Here is an 18,711-nt window from a genome sequence, read left to right as displayed (position 1 = left end):
TACAGAGAGGACATGAAACAAACTGATATAACCTTATTCCCAAGTATGACCTTGACCTTGAAGCAAGCCATCCAAAACATGCGCTCTGCATGTCAAGTTTCTTCAAAATCCTTCAAGGGGTTCAAGAGTTACAGAGTGGACATGAAATTGCTAACAGACAGACAGATGGACACCTGGGACATAACATAATACATCCCTTTGTGTGTTAAAGGATTTTAGGGGACCCTGAATCTGATATATAAAGCATTTACCTGTCCAGGAGCATTTGAACCGAATGTGCAAACTCGTATCACTGGCCCCGCCTCTCTTCACCAACCCTGATGAAGTTTATCAAATGCTATCTGTTCCAACAATTGGCAAGATCTGTACCAGAGGTTATGTGTTTGACCCAAATACTGTAATGATATTGAACAAGAGGACCATGATGGTCCTGAATCGCTCACCTGTCCCAACATGACCCAGTTTTGAACTGAGTATGACGTCGTTTTTTTTCTATTATTTGACATGAAGATCCACTCAAAAGTATGGCCTCTAGAGAAGTCACAAGCTTTTTCTATTTTTAGACCTAATGACCTAGTTTTTGACCGCAGCTGACCCAGTTTCGAAATTGATCTAGATATCATCAAGATGAACATTCAGACCAACTTTCATACAGATCCCATGAAAAATATGGCCTCTAGAGAGGTCACAATGTTTTTTCATTATTTGACCTACTGACCTAGTTATTGATGGCACGTGACCCAGTTTCGAACCTGACCTAGACATCATCAAGATGAACATTCTGACCAATTTTCATGAAGATCCATTCAAAAGTATGGCCTCTAGAGAGGTCACAAGGTTTTTCTATTATTTGACCTACTGACCTAGTTTTTGTAGGCACGTGACCCAGTTTCGAACTTGACCTAGATATCATCAAGATGAACATTCTGACCAATTTTCATGAAGATCATGTGAAAAATATGGCCTCTAGAGAGGTCACAAGGTTTTTCTATTTTTAGACCTACTGACCTAGTTTTTGACCGCACGTGACCCAGTTTCGTACTTGACCTAGATATCATCAAGATGAACATTCTGACCAACTTTCATAAAGATCCCATGAAAAATATGGCTTCTAGAGAGGTCACAAGATTTTTTTATTATTTGACCTACTGACCTAGGTATTGATGGCACGTGACCCAGTTTCAAACTTGACCTAGATATCATCAAGGTGAACATTCTGACCAATTTTCATGAAGATCCATTCAAAAGTAATGACCTCTACAGAGGTCACAAGGTTTTCTATTTTTAGACCTAATGACCTAGTTTTTGCCCGCAGCTGACCCAGTTTCGAACTTGACCTAGATATCATCAAGATGAAATATTCAGACCAACTTTCATACAGATCCCATGAAAAATATGGCCTCTAGAGAGGTCACAAGGTTTTTCTATTATTTGACCTACTGACCTAGTTTTTGAAGGCACGTGACCCAGTTTCGAACTTGACCTAGATATCATCAAGATGAACATTCTGACCAATTTTCATGAAGATCATGTGAAAAATATGGCCTCTAGAGAGGTCACAAGGTTTTTCTATTTTTAGACCTACTGACCTAGTTTTTGACCGCACGTGACCCAGTTTCGAACTTGACCTAGATATCATCAAGATGAACATTCTGACCAACTTTCATAAAGATCCCATGAAAAATGTGACCTCTAGAGAGGTCACAAGCAAAAGTTTACGCACGGACGGACGCACGGACGACGGACGTTGCACGATCACAAAAGCTCACACTGTCACTTTGTGACATGTGAGCTAAAAAATCTTAGTCAGGGTAAAATAATTCATCATAAGTTTGTGATTATTTTAATCCAGTCTTTTTTTCATTAACATTTCATATCCAATTTAGTCACAAACTAGCTGTTTTAATTTTGTCACAAAAAGAGGAACATGATGACCCTGGATCGCTCACCTGAGTAATATGAGCTACATGTTTCAAATGTCAAACTGATACTACAATATTAAGAAAATATGTCAGTAGGTCACATTCATGGTCACTGAAAATCATTTTTAAGATTGGTGTGCAAAACTGTACATGTCATCCAAATTTCAAGGCTGTATCTTAAAAAAAACAAGAGGGCCATAATAGCCCTATATCGCTCACCTGTTGTCATTGCACTTCAGGACAAGAAGGTCAAAAAATCGTAATCAAGATCAATCAAAAGAATCATGAGTAAATATAGTTTAAATTTTCTTAAAGGTACAGATATGTCAAAATACACCTAAAAATTGGAGGTACCATCCATGTTGTACCACAGAAAAGTGGTCTCGGTTTTTCCCTACGGCCAATATTAAAGAAGTTACTATGCTACAATGTGAAATATCTCTAGGCCTTCAGGTTTATTTTTAGAAAATTTTTGAAGATTTTCCTATGAAAAATCAAGTGACCCCTGGGGCGGGGTCAATTTTGACCCCGGGGGTCATGATTTGAACAAATGTTGTAGAGGTCTACTAGGCAATGCTACACATGAAATACCTAAGCTCTAGGCCTTCTGGTTTATTTTTAGAAATTTTTTGAAGATTTTCTTATGTAAAATTAAGTGACCCCTGAGGCGGGGTCATGATTTGAACAATTTTAGTAGAGGTCCACTAGGCGATGCTTCATGTCAAATATCTAAGCTCTAGGGCTTCCGGTTTTTTCAGAAGAAGATTTTTTAAGATTTTCCTATGTAAAATCAAGTGACCCCTGGGGTGGGTCAATTTTGCCCGTCAATTTAGACCCTGGGGTCATGATTTGAACAAATTTGGTAGAGATCCACTAGGCAATGCTTCACACTAAATATCTAAGCTCTAGGGCTTCTGGTTTTTGAGAAGAAGATATTTAAAGTTTTTCATTTTGGTTGCCATGGCAACAAGAGTTCTGCATGGAATTTAATTCTTTAAACAATTTTGAAAGGGGGCCACCCAAGGATCATTCCTGTGAAGTTTGATGTAATTCTGCCCAGTGGTTTTCAAGAAGATTTTTTTAGAAATTGTTGACGGACGAAGGACGACGCACTACGGACATCAAGCGGTCACAATAGCTCACCTTGTCACTTTGTGACAGGTGAGCTAAAAAGAAGGTCAGTAGGTCAAGGCCACAGTCAGGTCACCCCTAATAACTTGGGGTCATCAGGTACTTACAATTAAACGAAGTAGGAAATATTATCAATTAATTTTTGAAGTATTTTTTGCTATATAACTCATATAACAAGTGACCCCTGGGGTGGGGCCTCTTTCATAATTTTCAGAGATCCACTAGGCAATGCCAAATATCAAAGGCCTAGGTCTTGTGATTTCAGACAAGAAGATTTTTAATTTTTTTTTCCTATGTAAAACTTGGAACCCCCTGGGTGATTCCTTTTTTCAACTCAGGTACATAATTTGAAAAATCTTTGTAGGGGACCACTAGGCAATGCAACAAACTAAAACTCAAAAGCCTATGCATTGCAGTTTCAACCAAGAAGATTTTTAAAGGTTTTTTTTTCACACGCAAGTATATGTAAAACGTAGGACTCTGGGACAGGGCCTCTTTTCACCCCAGAGTAATAATTTGAACTACCTTGGTAGATGACCACATACCAAATCCCAAAGGCCTTGGTCTCCTGGTTTCAGGAAAGAAGATTTTTAAAGTTTTTTTTCAAATATAAGTCTATGTAATACTTGAGTTACCTGGGGTGGGGCTTCATTTCACCCCAGGGGCATAATCTGAACAATCTTCATAGAGGATCATTAAATGATATCACATGTCAAATATTGGGGCTCTACACCATGCGGTTTTGGACAAGAAGATTTATTAAAGTTTTTCCTTTTGGTTGCCATGGCAACCAGAGTTCTGTGTGGAATTCAATTCTTTGAACAATTTTGGATGGAGACCACCCAAGAAACATCCAAGCCAAGTTTCATCAACTGAATCCACCACATGTAGCGAGTAAGATATAGAACAAACAAGAGCGCCGCCAAGCGGGGTAATATATGCCCAAAGAGTTACATCAGGAGAAAAATTTAAAGAACTTGACTGTTCCCAAAGGGCAGGAAAAACAAAAAGAAGAAATTCAAAAAAAAAAATTCTAAGTCCCCCCAAAAAAATTCTTACCAGGTAAAGTAATGTCAAAATACATCTAACAAGAGCACCGCCTTGTGGGTGCTGACGCTCATCTGATTTTTTTTTGTATAATAGAAAAATTGTCCTACCCATGATTTTCTAAGTCCAAAAAGGGCCATAATTCTTGCAAAAAGCATGATGGAAATATGTTTCTTGATGTACATAGTCAGCTTATGATGGTGAACAACTGCTGCAAGTTTCAAAGCAATAGCTTGAATAGTTTAGGAGAAAAGCTGACCTAAACATAAAACTTAACCAGTAAGTCTGAAATTTTCTAAGTCCAAAAGGGGCCATAAGTCTTGCAAAAAGCAGGACAGAGTTATGTTTCTTGCTGTACAGGGTCAGCTAATGATGGTGAACAAATGTTGCAAGTTTTAAAGCAATAGCTTTGATAGTTTAGGAGAAAAGCTGATCTAAACATAAAACTTAACCAAGAAAACTGATTTTCTAAGTCCAAAAGGGGCCATAAGTCTTGCAAAAAGCAAGACAGAGTTATGTTTCTTGCTGTACAGGGTCAGCTTATGATGGTAAACAAGTGTTGCAAGTTTTAAAGCAATAGCTTTGATAGTTTAGGAGAAAAGCTGATCTAAACATAAAACTTAACCAAGAAAACTGATTTTCTAAGTCCAAAAGGGGCAATAATTTTTGCAAAAAGCAGGATGGAGTTATGTTTCTTGATGTACAGGGTCAGCTTATGATGGTGAACAAGTGTTGCAAGTTTCAAAGCAATAGCTTTGATAGTTTAGGAGAAAAGCTGACCTAAACATAAAACTTAACCAGGCAATGCCGACGCCAATGCCGATAAAGTGATGACAATAACTCATTTTTTTCCCAAAAAATCAAGTGAGCTAAAAATTGGATGTACCATCCATGTTGTACCACAGAAAAAAGGTCTTGGTTTTTCCCTACGGCCAATAATAAACAAGAGCTGTCCATAAGACAGCCAAGCTCGACTATTCGAAATATTGTCACAGAAGCAGGAAATTATTACCCAAAATGTTAAATATCAAAAGAGTTTTAAGTTCGAAAGGGGACAAAATTTGACCAAAATGCATATCAGAGTTATGGGACTTGATGCTATGAAGTAGTTTTATAACCCCGAAGAAACATGTTAAAGGTGGATAATCAGATTTTGGCCATTTAACGGATTTGTTCGAAACTTTAGCATCTGATCATTTACACTCATTTATGTTCACTTAACACTTAATACAAATTAGATTTTCACTGGAGGTATTTTTAAAATTTCATTTTCCTATCCTGGTTGCCCAACCAAGATAGAGTTATTTTATCATAAGTATAAATTTGATAAACATACTTTGCCTAAGGAAATGTATAAATATTAGACATATTGTAATATATTTGTAAAATATTTGCATTAAAAATTATGTATTTAGATGGAATTCATTAGAAACGCAAGTTTGAAAAATTATTATTACCTCCCTTTGCCTATCTTGGTTGCGCAACCAAGATAGATTGGAAATAAATGAATTCAGAAGCTACACACAGCTTTAAAACTTGCATTTTGGTTCAGATTGTTCAATAGTTGTTATGTCTATCAAATGCAAATGTAAAACTAGACATTGTATCGAAATAAAAAGAAATACCCAGCTTTATATATACTTTCATATTAAAGGGGAGTAATTACAAAATTTTATAAAAATAATAAAATATACATTTCAAATAGGAATCTAACTCTATGTAATCGGTCTTTTTGTTCCTTAAATAATTCTCTACCAGAATATACAAAAAGTAAAAAATGTCATTAAATGTTGTTTAAATGTGATTGACCACCTTTAAGTTTCAATTCAATATCTGCATTAGTTTTGGAGATAGTAACTTGCACGTAAACTTTAACCAGAATTTTCGAAGTCCAAAAGGGGGCATAATTTGCTCAAAATACATGTTAAGAGTTATGGAACTTGACCCAGTGAGGCTGGTAATTGACCTAGAAAAGGAATAAATAAGTTTCAAAGCTATATGCCTTTTGGTAATAGCTGTATGTACTTGCACGCAAAACTTTAACCAGGATTTTTCTAAGTAAAAAAGGGAGCATAATTTGGCCAAAATGAAGGTCAGAGTTATGGGACTTGGTGCTATCAACTAGTTTTATAACCCCGAAGACACATGTGAGGTTTCAATTCAATATCTGCATTACTTTTGGAGATAGTAACTTGCATGTGAAACTTTAACCAGAATTTTCTAAGTCCAAAAGGGGACATAATTTGCTCAAAATACATGTTAGAGTTACAGAACTTGACCCAGTGAGGTTGGTAGTTGACCTAGAAAAAGAATAAATAAGTTTCAAAGTTGTATGCCTTTAAATGATAGCTGTATGTACTTGCATGCAAAAACTTAACCAAGGTGTGACGCCGACGCCGACGCCAGGGTGAGTAGAATAGCTAGACTATTCTTTGAATAGTCGAACTAAAAAGTTTCAAAATAAGCTATTCATAGTAATAACAAGAGCGCCGCCAAGCGGGGCAATATACGCCCAAAAGATTACATCATAGGATGGGAGCAAAATTTTAAGAACTTGACTGTTGTAGCACCAAAGGACTGGAACAACAAAAGGAAAACTTCAAAAAACAAATCTAAGTCCACAAAAAAAATATTCAAAGTCTACAAAAAAATCCTTATCAGGTACAGGTATGTAAAAATACACCTTAAAATTGGAGGTACCATCCATGTTGTACCACAGAAAAGTGGTCTCGGATTTTCCCTACGGCCAATAATAAAAAAGTTTCAAAATAAGCTATTTACAGTAACATAAAAGGGAAGTAATTCAAAAAAAAAATTACTGTAAGTACAAAAAAGAGATCTGCCAAATAAAATCAAGAGCACTGCAATGCAGAGCATATACACAAAGTAGTCATATATGAACTTTGACCCTTAAGTGTGACCTTGACATTGAAGCAAGTCATCCGGAACATGCGCTCTGCACATCATTACAATGTGGTAAACATTTCTGCCAAGTTTCTTTGAAATCCTTCCAGCAGTTCAAGAGTAACAGAGCAGACACAAAACAAACTGATATGACTTTTGACCCCTAAGTGTGACCTTGACCTTGAAGCAAGTCATCCGGAACATGCGCTCTGCACGTTGTCTTGGTGTGGTGAACATTTGTGTCAAGTTTCTTTGAAATCCTTCAAGGGGTTCAAGAGTTACAGAGCGGACACGAAACAAAGTGATATGACCTTTGACTCCTAAGTGTGACCTTGACCTTGAAGTGCGACATCCAAAACATGCGTTCTGCACATCGTCTTGGTGTGGTGAACATTTGTGTAAAGTTTCCTTGAAATCCTTCAAGGGGTTCAAGAGTTACAGAGCAGACACGAAATTGCTAATGGACAGACGGACACCGGGGGTATAACATAATAAGTCCCTTTGCGTATAAAAATGGCAAAGATGTTCCCGTTTGTGAAGAAAGCACCACATTTTGCATGAAATTACTTTAAGGTATCTCAAATCCTATGAGAGGAGGAGGCACGCTATATCTGCCCTAGAACCTCCTTTTAAATCAATTTAAACAAGGCAGTCTGAGAGACAGCTAAATCCCCCGCCACTGCTATGGATAGTGAAAGGGTAAACCCTTGACCTTTAGCTGTGACCTTGACCTTGAATTGACATGGCTGACTCATGAATTCTGCATAACATCTTGATGAGGTGATCATTTAACCAAAGTTTCATGAAAATCCTTCAAGGGGTTAAGGAGATACAGAGCTCTAACCTTTGACCTTGAGTTGTGACCTTGACCTTGAGTTGACATGGCTGACTAATGAGTTCTTGATCAGGTGATCATTTTACCCAAATTTGATGAAAATCTTTCGAGGGGTTTAGGAGATACAGAGTGAACACAAAATGGAAGGCTAAAACCTTTGACCCTAAGTTGTGACCTTGACCTTGAGCCAGCATGGCTGACTCATAAGTTCTGCACATCATTTTGATGAGGTGATCATTTGACCCAATATTTATAAAATTCCTTCAAGGGGTTTAGGAGATAGAGAGCAGACACGAAATGGAAGGCTAAAACCTTCGACCTTGAGCTGTGACCTTGACCTTGAGCCGACATGGCTGACTCATGGGTTCTGAACATTGTGTTGATGAGGTGATCATTTGACCAGTTTGATGAAAATCCTTCAAGGGGTTTAAGAGGTATAAAGCGGACACAAAATAGAAGGTTCAAACCTTTCACCCCAAGTTGTGACCTTGACCTTGAGCTGGCATGGCTGACTCATGGGTTCTGCACATTGTCTTGATGAGGTGATCATTTGACCCAAGTTTTATAAAATTACTTCAAGGGGTTTAGGAGATATAGAGCGGACACAAAATGGAAGGCTCAAACCTTTGATCTTGAGTTGTGACCTTGACCTTGAGCCGACAAGGCTGACTCATAGATTCTGCACATCATGTTGATGAGGTGATCATTTGACCCAAGTTTCATGAAAATCCTTCGAGGGGTTTAGGAAATATTGAGCAGACACGAGTGTTAAGGACAGACAGAAGGAGCGACAGAAGGACGGACGGAGACCATTCCTATAATCCCCCAACACCTTTGACGGGGGATTAAAAAGGGAGGTAAAAATGTCTTGAAAATTTTTTTTTCCTTTAAATTGAAATTTATCTATAAAGTAATGTTTCATATAATCTAAACATGGATAACATATCACAAGCATAGACAAACAACCATTTGGTATTGACAAATATACAAAGTTTACTACAAAATACACTTATTTCTCAAGATACATACTAAAAAGGGAGGTAATCAGATTTTACTGTAATGTTTAATTTCAAAACTGCGTGTGAAAAGATGTTTCTTATGAAGAAAGCATGAAAGTTTTGTATTTGAATATTATAAAGTATACTTTTTGGGGCCTCATTTTAAGCTAATTGCAGTTAGTGAACTGCGTGTCTCTTCCTTTTTTTGGATTCAGCATACTTCAAAACAGTTACATACGAAGTTTGGTGCTTTCTTCACAAAAGGAAACATCCTTTTTCTATAACCTACTCACTAATGGTTTCAGAAGTGATGTTGTTTAAAGGGAAGTGTGGACGGACGACGGATGGACAACACTGAACAGTGAGCTTTCACAATAGAGCTAAAAACATATGTGTCACCCCTATGTATATCTTTAATCTGGCATCCGTTTTATGCAGCAAAGCAGAATGTGTCAGCGTAATGCACAACTAGGTTAAGTACTGTTCACTCCTGTGAAGTTTCATCATTTCATCAAAATCTGTCCAGTTTGGCCTGTGAAAGCCGTCGAAGATATTTTTTTTTTTTTGCTCTCATGGTTTTTATGTGCAGTGAAGTGGAATGTGCCTGCGATATGCACAACAAGGCTTGGTACTGATCTCTCCTGTGAAGTTTCATCGAAATCCAGCAAGCAGTTTGACCTGCTAAGCCATGCAAGATTTTTCTTTCTGTGGCTCTTGTGGCCATTTTGTGCAGCGAAGTGGAAGGTGCCAGTGATATGCACAACTAGGGTTGGTACTGATTACTCCTGTGAAATCCCTCAAATCCAGCCAGCAGTTTGACCTGTGAAAGCCGGACAAGATTTTTCTATTTTAAGCTCTGGCAGCCATTTTGTGCAGTGAAGAGGGATGTGCCAGCAATATGCACAACTAAGCTTGGTACTAATCACTCCTGTAAAGTTTCATTGAAATCCAGCAAGCATTTTACCTGTGGAAGCCGGACAAGATTTTTCTAATTTTAGCTCTGGTGGCCATGTCGTTCAGTAAAGCTGAACATGCTGGCGACATGCACAACTAGGCTTGGTACTGATCACTCCTGTGAAGTTTCATCTAAATCTGGCAAGCAGTTTGGCCTGTGAAAAGCTTAATGCAGATGGATGGCCAAACAGATGGCGAAGGCAACTAGAAATGTGTCCATGGGACACAGATGCCCCCACTACATGACATTTAAATGACAATTTTTTCCCAGGTCAGGGGCCACAACTCCTACAATACTGAATGAATCAGGATGCAAAACCCCAGGTGCACAACTGCACATGCTGACCAACATTCCTGTAAACTTTGGTGACTCTAGGTCAAATACGTTTGGAGCTACGCACGACACAACATTAAAATGACCCGTTTTCAAATAAGTCAGTGGCTATAACTCGTACACAACTGAATGAGTCCGGACGCGAAACCCAAGTGCGCAACTGCATATGCTGACCAACATTGCTGTAAACTTTGGTGATTCTAGGTCAAATACTTTTGGAGCTATGCGTGACACAACATTAAAATGACCAATTTTTTACTAAGTCGGGGGCCATAACTCCTACATGACTGGATGAATCCGGACGCAAAACCCCAGGTGCACAATTGCACATGCTGACCAACATTCCTGTAAACTTTGGTGACTCCAGGTCAAATACTTTTGGAGCTATGTGCGACACAACATTAAAATGACCAATTTTTTACTAAGTCAGGGGCCATAACTCCTACATGAGTGGATGAATCTGGATGCGAAACCCCAGGTGCACAACTACACATGCTGACCAACATGCCTGTAAAGTTTTGTGACTCTAGCACATATGCTTTTGAAGCTAGGCACGACACAACACTAAAATAACCAATTTTTACAAAGTCAAGGGCCATAACTTCTACATGACTGAATGAATCCGGACGCGAAACCCCAGGTGCACAACTACACATGCTGACCAACATTCCTGTAAAGTATGGTGACTCTACGTCAAATACTTTGAGAGCTACGCGCGACACAACATTTTCGGAAGGACGGACGGACGGACAAGAGCAAATCTATATGCCGCCCCTCCCCTCCCCACCCCACCCCACCCCAAAGTGGGGGGGATAAAAACAGTATGTCTACCCCATATATGGGGAAGACATAATGATAAATAACAGCTGTTGTTTTTTTTTTCAAAAAGTTTAAGCATCCACCATTTTTCACACATGCACTAGAAATTAATATGACAAGCAAAAATTTGTCGATGTTTTCTAAAACAAACTGCACATTACCTTGAGTGTTCTTGGTCTGATAGGTACTGGTGGAGCACAAGAGGGCTAGACTCTCCACAAATGTGTGTATTGCACTGGGATCACAGTCCTTCTGAACAACATGGCTTCCACTACACATAAAGGGAACTAACTCTGCTCTAAGCATCTTGAACAAAAATACAAAGTCAGTAAAAAAGTGAAATAGTAAGAAAACAAACTTATATAAGGTAACATCACTGACATAGTAATCTGTCTGCATTCTTAGCTTATCTAAATTGAACATACAAAGTGCTTCAAATTCTTAATCTAAACATACATTGTTCAATAAAATCTGAATGAAAGTTTTGAAAGAGTTAAATGTCCTTACCTGTTGTTGTTTTTCAAACAGGACCTTCCATATCCTCAGGTATATATCTATCCATGATATATGGCTCAGATCAGTCGAGCTGTGACAACAACTGGCTTAAAGTCCCCAAATACTGAACAGTCTGTAAAATACCAGAAGTTCATATAACTACTGGGTAGGTTTTAAGTCATACCAACAAATTTCATGTCATGTGGCAAATTTCCAGTTTAATGTTGGAGGAAGACCCCAGATACCACTGCACAATTATTTCAGGCACTGGCAGGTGGAACAACAGGCCTTCTATAAGCAAAATGGTTTGCTTCCTCACATGATGGCTTGAAAGAAACTCAAACATACAGAAGTGAGAGATAAGTGATCTGAAGACAGTTGCCTTATCCACTAAACCACAGAGGCTGCATATATAATTGACAAACTGTCATATCCGTGAATACATTAGTTTGCACCTCTAAAAATCAGTTGGATTACTGAGGATACTGTGAAATCATTTAATTTCATCGGCACAAAATTTCGTGGTTTTGGCCAAAACGACTGTTTCGTGGGGATGTAAATTCATGGATTTTCAATTTTTGAAAAAAAAAAAAAAATCATAATTTCCACAGGAATAGATCTAGTATATCATTTTGTTCTTATATGTAAAACCTACGTAAGTACCTATAACTATACAACCTCTAATTTGCAAAACTAAATGAAATTGTGAAATATTCAATAAGAAAAGTCGGTGGCAATTAAAAAAGTGTCAAACATTTTTTAACCATAGCACCTGGGATACAGTCTTGCACAATTAGTATTCATAATCCAAATAAATATAAAGTTCATCACATTGATCATTTGACAGTGTTCCAAATAAGAACTATTTATTGTATTGCAAATTAAAAGAAAAATATTTTAGATTTACTGATTTTATGTTGCTAAAAAAATGTGTTTTTGCACACGATTGCTAAACTTTCATCCGAATGTTGTTGTTTCTTTTGCAAAATGAATGCGCGTCTGCTTCTAAAATTACAAACTGCAGAACTTGTACATGTGTTATTTCGAGAAACGTGTAATGTAAATTGGGTAAGAATGCATTGGAAGCAAATCTAGCAGCTACTTTATAATATTTAATAGTCCCAAAGTAGTAGTAATTTACTACAAGATCCAATAACTAGCATAGATTTGCTTTAATTTGCTTCAAAATGATGCTCTTGTATAAACTAAGGCAAATTTATAACATTTTGTGACAGTCAAATTCTTCAATGATATTTTCTACAGCCTTACACCCTTGGGTCTTGTCAGTTTATCTTCAATTTCTCACAGGACCTTTACCAACATTTTCATCCACTTATTTCCTTCTAATGACACCCCAACATGATAACTCAGGCTTTCCACTTTTATTTCTCACTGGCTCTTTGTACTTGTTACTCTTTCAATGAGCTCACCATAATTTATTCTAATTAAAGTCTACTGTCATCCTATATACATCTACCAATGTTAGCTTAACTCATATTGTTCTTACATTGACTTCCCTACAATTCTCCAGGAACTTTGCTTGTCTCTAGAATAATGTCTGTAAGTTCTATTTTGGATCCTGTATCTCTTTGGAGATTCTTTCTGTGTTGCCTCATCAGCAGCAACACCAAGTTCTGCATCTATCTCATCCTGTATCAGATTAAGCACATAATAATCTCCATGCAACAATATGCTATGACTGACATAAATATGTTTTATCTTCACCCAGGAAAATAAATGAATAAAACAGACAGTTTCTGTTTTAAATCTGTAAAGACAATAGTGCTTATACTGATATCCAAACCTGACATAGATATATAGTCTACTGTAGCTAACAGGTTCAATTTTTCTGTTGATATTAAGTTTGTTTTGTTTACTTTATTGGGTTTAAGTTTATGTCACACAGCCATATTTAATATGGTAACTGTCCAGATTTTGATGGTGAAAAAAATCAGAAGGCTAACAATGGCTATCACACTTCTTAGTATTTATCACAGCAGACAAATATAATCATCTTTGCATTTTTTCAAAATATTTACAAAAAACAAGTGATTATAACAGATCATCTACACTGGCAGTTTGAAGATCTTTAAACCTCAAGTTCAAGTTTTTTCAAGTTTTCAAGTTTTTTCATTTAGTCATGGCATATTACATGCATGAGACTATAACAGTATAACATAACAAATAAAACATCAGTGTGGAATGCATATAGTTCAGGGGAAAATATTAGCAGTCGCCCAGTCGCCTAGTGCGACCAAAAAATCGGCTGGGCGCCTAAAAATCGCAAGTTAGGGGCCCAGGAGGCGACCAGGGTGAAAAAAATAAAATTTTCCATAATTCGGTGTTTTTTTGCCTCTTTTCGTTTTTTCACAGTTCTCTTGGGAACTGAAAGGAATATAATGAGTTGCTGTCTGGACTATATGTTTATGTCTACTGGGAAATGGATTGCAATAGTATGAATCATTCAAAAACGTAGTCGACTCCATTTAAAAATGGAGGTCTGTCAAGAGAAAGTCCGTTATACCGGTCTATACCGGACACGTTTAAACTGCGACGCCATGTGACCCCATGTGCGGCGCAGTGCTTCCTCCCAATGTGGCGCAATATCTGAAAGCGTGGTTCGCAAAAGTGGCCATCGGTTTTCACTGTTGCATGTGCTTCATTATTATCGGAACCACAAACTTAATTTACACATCTCATGTAGAGATGCCGATGAACTGCTAGCTTTTTGGAACGAACTTTAGACATACCACGCCGATGCGAGTTATCTCCCTTGTGATGGCGGCGCCCTATGTGTGATGTACGCGAAGCCAGTAAACTGAGAAAAAAATGTGCCATTTTCTTGATGGTGTTACTAAGCCCGCTGAAAAGCAAGTACAAACGGCGGCCGAAAAGCGAAAATATTATCAAGATTATGAAAAAAACAAAAGGTCCAGGAACTTTAACAAAAAATGGGAAGAAAACAGGCTCTGGTTGCAAAATACTGATAATGGTCTCATTTGCAGTTTTTGCTGTTGGGGGACATGAGAAATATTTAAAGTTGAAAAGTTTAACACTGTCACATGTTGAATGTATTTTGAATATGTTTATTTTAACCTGTTGAGTTTTGAAAAGTTTTAATTTAATTTCCATTAAATACAATTGTACTATTACATAAAACAAGCATTAGCTTGTATCAATTAATCCCCTGTAAATGTTGATAATCAACTGAACATACATGTACCCGGTTTGTATGAGAGCAACCTGAAATGCAATATTTCACTACAGATACCTGACCGTATTAACTGGGCCCCTAACTTTTGGTCTGGGCCCCTAGTTTTTAAAAGTTAGGGGCCCAGGTGGCCCCTGGCTGAAAAAAGTTAATATTTTCCCCTGTAGTTGGTTGTTATAAAGTACATAATTGGAATAAGTAAGTTTTACAATAGTTGCAAATACTTATATTTACTTTAATGACTAGAAAGGTAACATTTGACAGTAAGTAGAATATACATATGGATACTACTTACAATACTCTGAATGACTAGAGAAAAAGACTATATATAGTTGTACAAGCAACTGACAGGGATTAAGTCATAATAAGCGTTAACAAGTCTAAAATTATGAAGATATGCCAAAATATGTTTTACACAGAGAATGAGTTGTATGAAATAAGGTTTAACAAAGTGTAACATCTAGCTAGCTAAAACACGACATAATGGATTTACAAAAAGAGCAAGTTTAATAAGTGAAGGTTTGTCATTGCTATTCATAAGCTTCTAGAATTTGTAGGTATTTGGATTATTCAAATAATGCTGTTCCAAATATTTAGTTCTGACATTTACAAATAACTGACATTCCATAACGTAATGATATTCGTCACCGAGACAGTTATTCCAACAAAAACCACACAGGCGCTGTTCTCTTTCAATACCCAAGAACCTGCCTTTTTCAATAGGTAATCTATCATTTGTAGTACGAAACTTACAAAGTGATAAGGCTAAATTTTACCTTCAAAGTCATTGTCTTTCATTGGTAAAACAGTCCTAATTCAGGATGTCAAAAAAGTTGTTTTCCATCATTACATGTAAAAATTTAGATAGTGTAAGACCCAGTTTCTGTTGGTGTCTGTTAGGTACTATCACACCAGACAGCAGAACAACCATTTCCAAATTTAAAGTTGTCAAAATGTTAACAAGAGGACCATGATGGTCCTGAATCGCTCACCTGCCCCCACATGAACTGAGTATGATGTCGTTTTTTCTATTATTTGACACAGTGACCTAGTTTTTGAGCTCGTGTGACCTACTTCTGAACTTGACCTAGATATCATCAAGATAAAAATTCTGACAAAGTTTCATGAAGATCCATTGAAAAATATGGCCTCTAGAGAGGTCACAAGGTTTTTTTATTATCTGACATAACAACCTAGTTTTTGAAGGCATGTGACCCAGTTTTGTACTTGACCTAGATATCATCAAGGTGAACATTCTCATTAATTTTTATGAAAAATATGGCCTCCAGAGAGGTCACAAGGTTTTTCTATTTTTAGACGTACTGACCTAGTTTTGACCGCATGTGACCCAGTTTCAAACTTGACCTAGATATCATCAAGATGAACATTCAGACCAACTTTCATACAGATCCCATGAAAACTATGGCCTCTAGAGAGGTCACAAGGTTTTTTCTATTATTTGACCTACTGACCTATTTTTTGTCCGCATGTGACCCAGTTTCAAACCTGACCTAGAAATCATCAAGATGAACATTCTGACCAATTTTCATGCAGATCCCATGAAAAATATGGCCTCTACAGAGGTCACAAGGTTTTTCTATTATTTGACCTACTGACCTAGTTTTGGATCGGATGGCCCCAGTTTCGAACCTGACCTAAATATCATCAAGATGAACATTCTGTCAAATTTTCATGCAGATCCCATGAAAAAAATGACCTCTAGAGAGGTCACAAGGATTTTCTATTATTTGACCCACTGACCTAGTTTTTGACCGCAGTTGACCCGGTTTCTAACCTGACCTAGATATCATCAAGATGAACATTCTGATCAATTTTCATACAGATCCAATGAAAAATACGGCCTCTACAGAGGTCACAAGGTTTTTCTATTATTTGACCTACTGACCTAGTTTTGGACCGGACCTGACCCAGTTTCGAACTTGACCTAGATATCATCAAGATGAACATTCTGACCAATTTTCATGCAGATCCCATGAAAAATATGACCACCAGAGAGGTCACAAGGATTTTCTATTATTTGACCTACTGACCTAGTTTTTGAAGGTACGTGACCCAGTTTCGAACTTGACCTAGATATCATCAAGATGAACATTTTGACCAATTTTTATGAAGATCCATTGAAAAATATGGCCTCTAGGGAGGTCACAAGGATTTTCTATTTTTAGACCTACTGACCTAGTTTTGGACCGCACATGACCCAGTTTCAAACTTGACCTAGATATCATCAAGATGAACATTTTGACCAATATTCATAAAGATCCCATGAAAAATGTGACCTCCAGAGTGGTCACAAGCAAAAGTTTACGCACGCACGGACGGACTGACGGACGGACGACGGACGCTGCGTGATCACAAAAGCTCACCTTGTCACTTTGTGACAGGTGAGCTAAAAATATGAAACTATCTACTTTGTTACTTAAGTTAAACATACTTTACTCAAACTGTAGAATTCCTTACCTCAATTCATTGTTTGGTCTAGAAGTGTCCACCCATCAGTTCCCAGTTCTGTGAACATGTTATGTAGATCAGTCTTTCAAACACTCTATGTGGAATACTGCTGTTGAAAACCTTTAACAAACAAGAAATGTAATATTAATATTACTATACACAGTAACGAAATCTAACATTGTGAAATCATTAATATCGACCAGGTACTAATTTTTGTCTGTTTGTCAGGTTTAGCATCGCACCAACAGAATTTATAGGTCATATGGCTACATTCCAGCTTTGATGGTTGAGGAAGACCCCTAAGGAGCTCCTCTGTGCCTTATTTCATCACAAGCCAGCTGGAAGGCTTCCTCACATGAATAATAGAACGCCCTAAGTGAAGTTAAGGTCCTGGGTGCAGTGGTTCGCGAGTAAAGTGCCTTCATGCAAAAAGTTAACATTGGCCACTGTGACCTTGACCTTTGACCTGGTGACCCCAATGTCAGTAGGGGTCGTGAACTCAATAAGTACTATCAGCACGTGAAGTGTGAAGGTCCTGGCTGCAGTCGTTCACGAGTACAGTGCCTTCATGCAAAAGTTAACGTTGGCCTTCATGCAAAAAGTTAACATTGTGACGATCGAACGGACGGACAGTTGAAAACTAATATGCCTCCCTTTGGGGGCATAAAAAAAGGTTTGTAAAGATAATTTCTACTTTTTCCCTACTTAACAGTATGACAGTTTTTAGTATATCATAGTTTTTCTTATCTGTACAAATTAGGTCATAAAATAGCCGAGTAACAAATCACAGTAAAAATTTATGTTATCTCAATTATCATTTTCAGTTCTTAAATTTTTTCTTACAGCCTGATAATAAATGTAAAATGCAGATGAATGTAACCTTACTAAATAATCTTTTAACCGTCAGCCTGCTGCCGGCAACTGATTCTGCCTTTGCGACCAGTGCAGACGAAGATCTTTCAAACACTCTACGTGGAATACTGCTGTTTTCATTAGGCAAGCCCACATAGGGACTGACCACAAGCTATTATAATTACAGCTGTGTGTCCAGTGTGTATGCAGTTAATTATCCTAGTCTTTGTCATTAAACTATCAATTTATATAATTTTATGCATGTGCCATGTGCAGCCTAATGTTGATAAGCTAGTGAGAATATATATTATATATATTAAAGTCTGGAAAGGCACCTGGTCATGATGAAATACCAAGCGAATTTTTGAAAAACGACTTGGCCTTGGCAATGCTGCACAGTCTGTTTAATAGGTGTTACACCAGTGGAACTGTACCATCAGAGTGGTCTAAAGGTATTACAACACCTATTCCAAAGTCATCTACTTCTGACACTAGGAATCCCCTTTCTTATAGGGGTATCACATTAGCACCTTGTATGAACAAGATTAACTGTAGTCTTTTGAATACTAGATTAACAGATTGGTGTACACAGGAAAATGTTACATGTGATGAGCAAAGTGGCTTTTGTAAAGGTAAAAGCACTGACCAAGTACAGTCTCTTACAACAATTACAGAAACTCGTAAACTTAAAAGGCTTCCAACTTTTGCCATGTTTATCGATTTCAAGAAGGCTTATGACA

General features: G+C 37.4%; 1 long non-coding RNA gene across 1 annotated transcript; it reads right to left on the bottom strand.

The window, feature by feature from the left end:
• Positions 1 to 301: 301 nt before the first annotated feature.
• Positions 302 to 13,081, bottom strand: LOC123559427 (uncharacterized). The gene is made up of 4 exons (XR_008369627.1): positions 12,947 to 13,081; positions 11,452 to 11,572; positions 11,106 to 11,250; positions 302 to 395 (listed from the first exon to the last, which is right to left on the bottom strand). It is a non-coding gene; the product is annotated as an uncharacterized LOC123559427 (long non-coding RNA).
• Between the last annotated feature and the right edge of the window lie 5,630 nt (positions 13,082 to 18,711).

This window comes from Mercenaria mercenaria, unplaced genomic scaffold, assembly GCF_021730395.1.
Source record: "Mercenaria mercenaria strain notata unplaced genomic scaffold, MADL_Memer_1 contig_5087, whole genome shotgun sequence".
NCBI lineage: Eukaryota > Metazoa > Mollusca > Bivalvia > Venerida > Veneridae > Mercenaria > Mercenaria mercenaria.
Note: the sequence above shows the minus strand (reverse complement) of the source record. Positions and strands in the feature narration are given on the sequence as shown.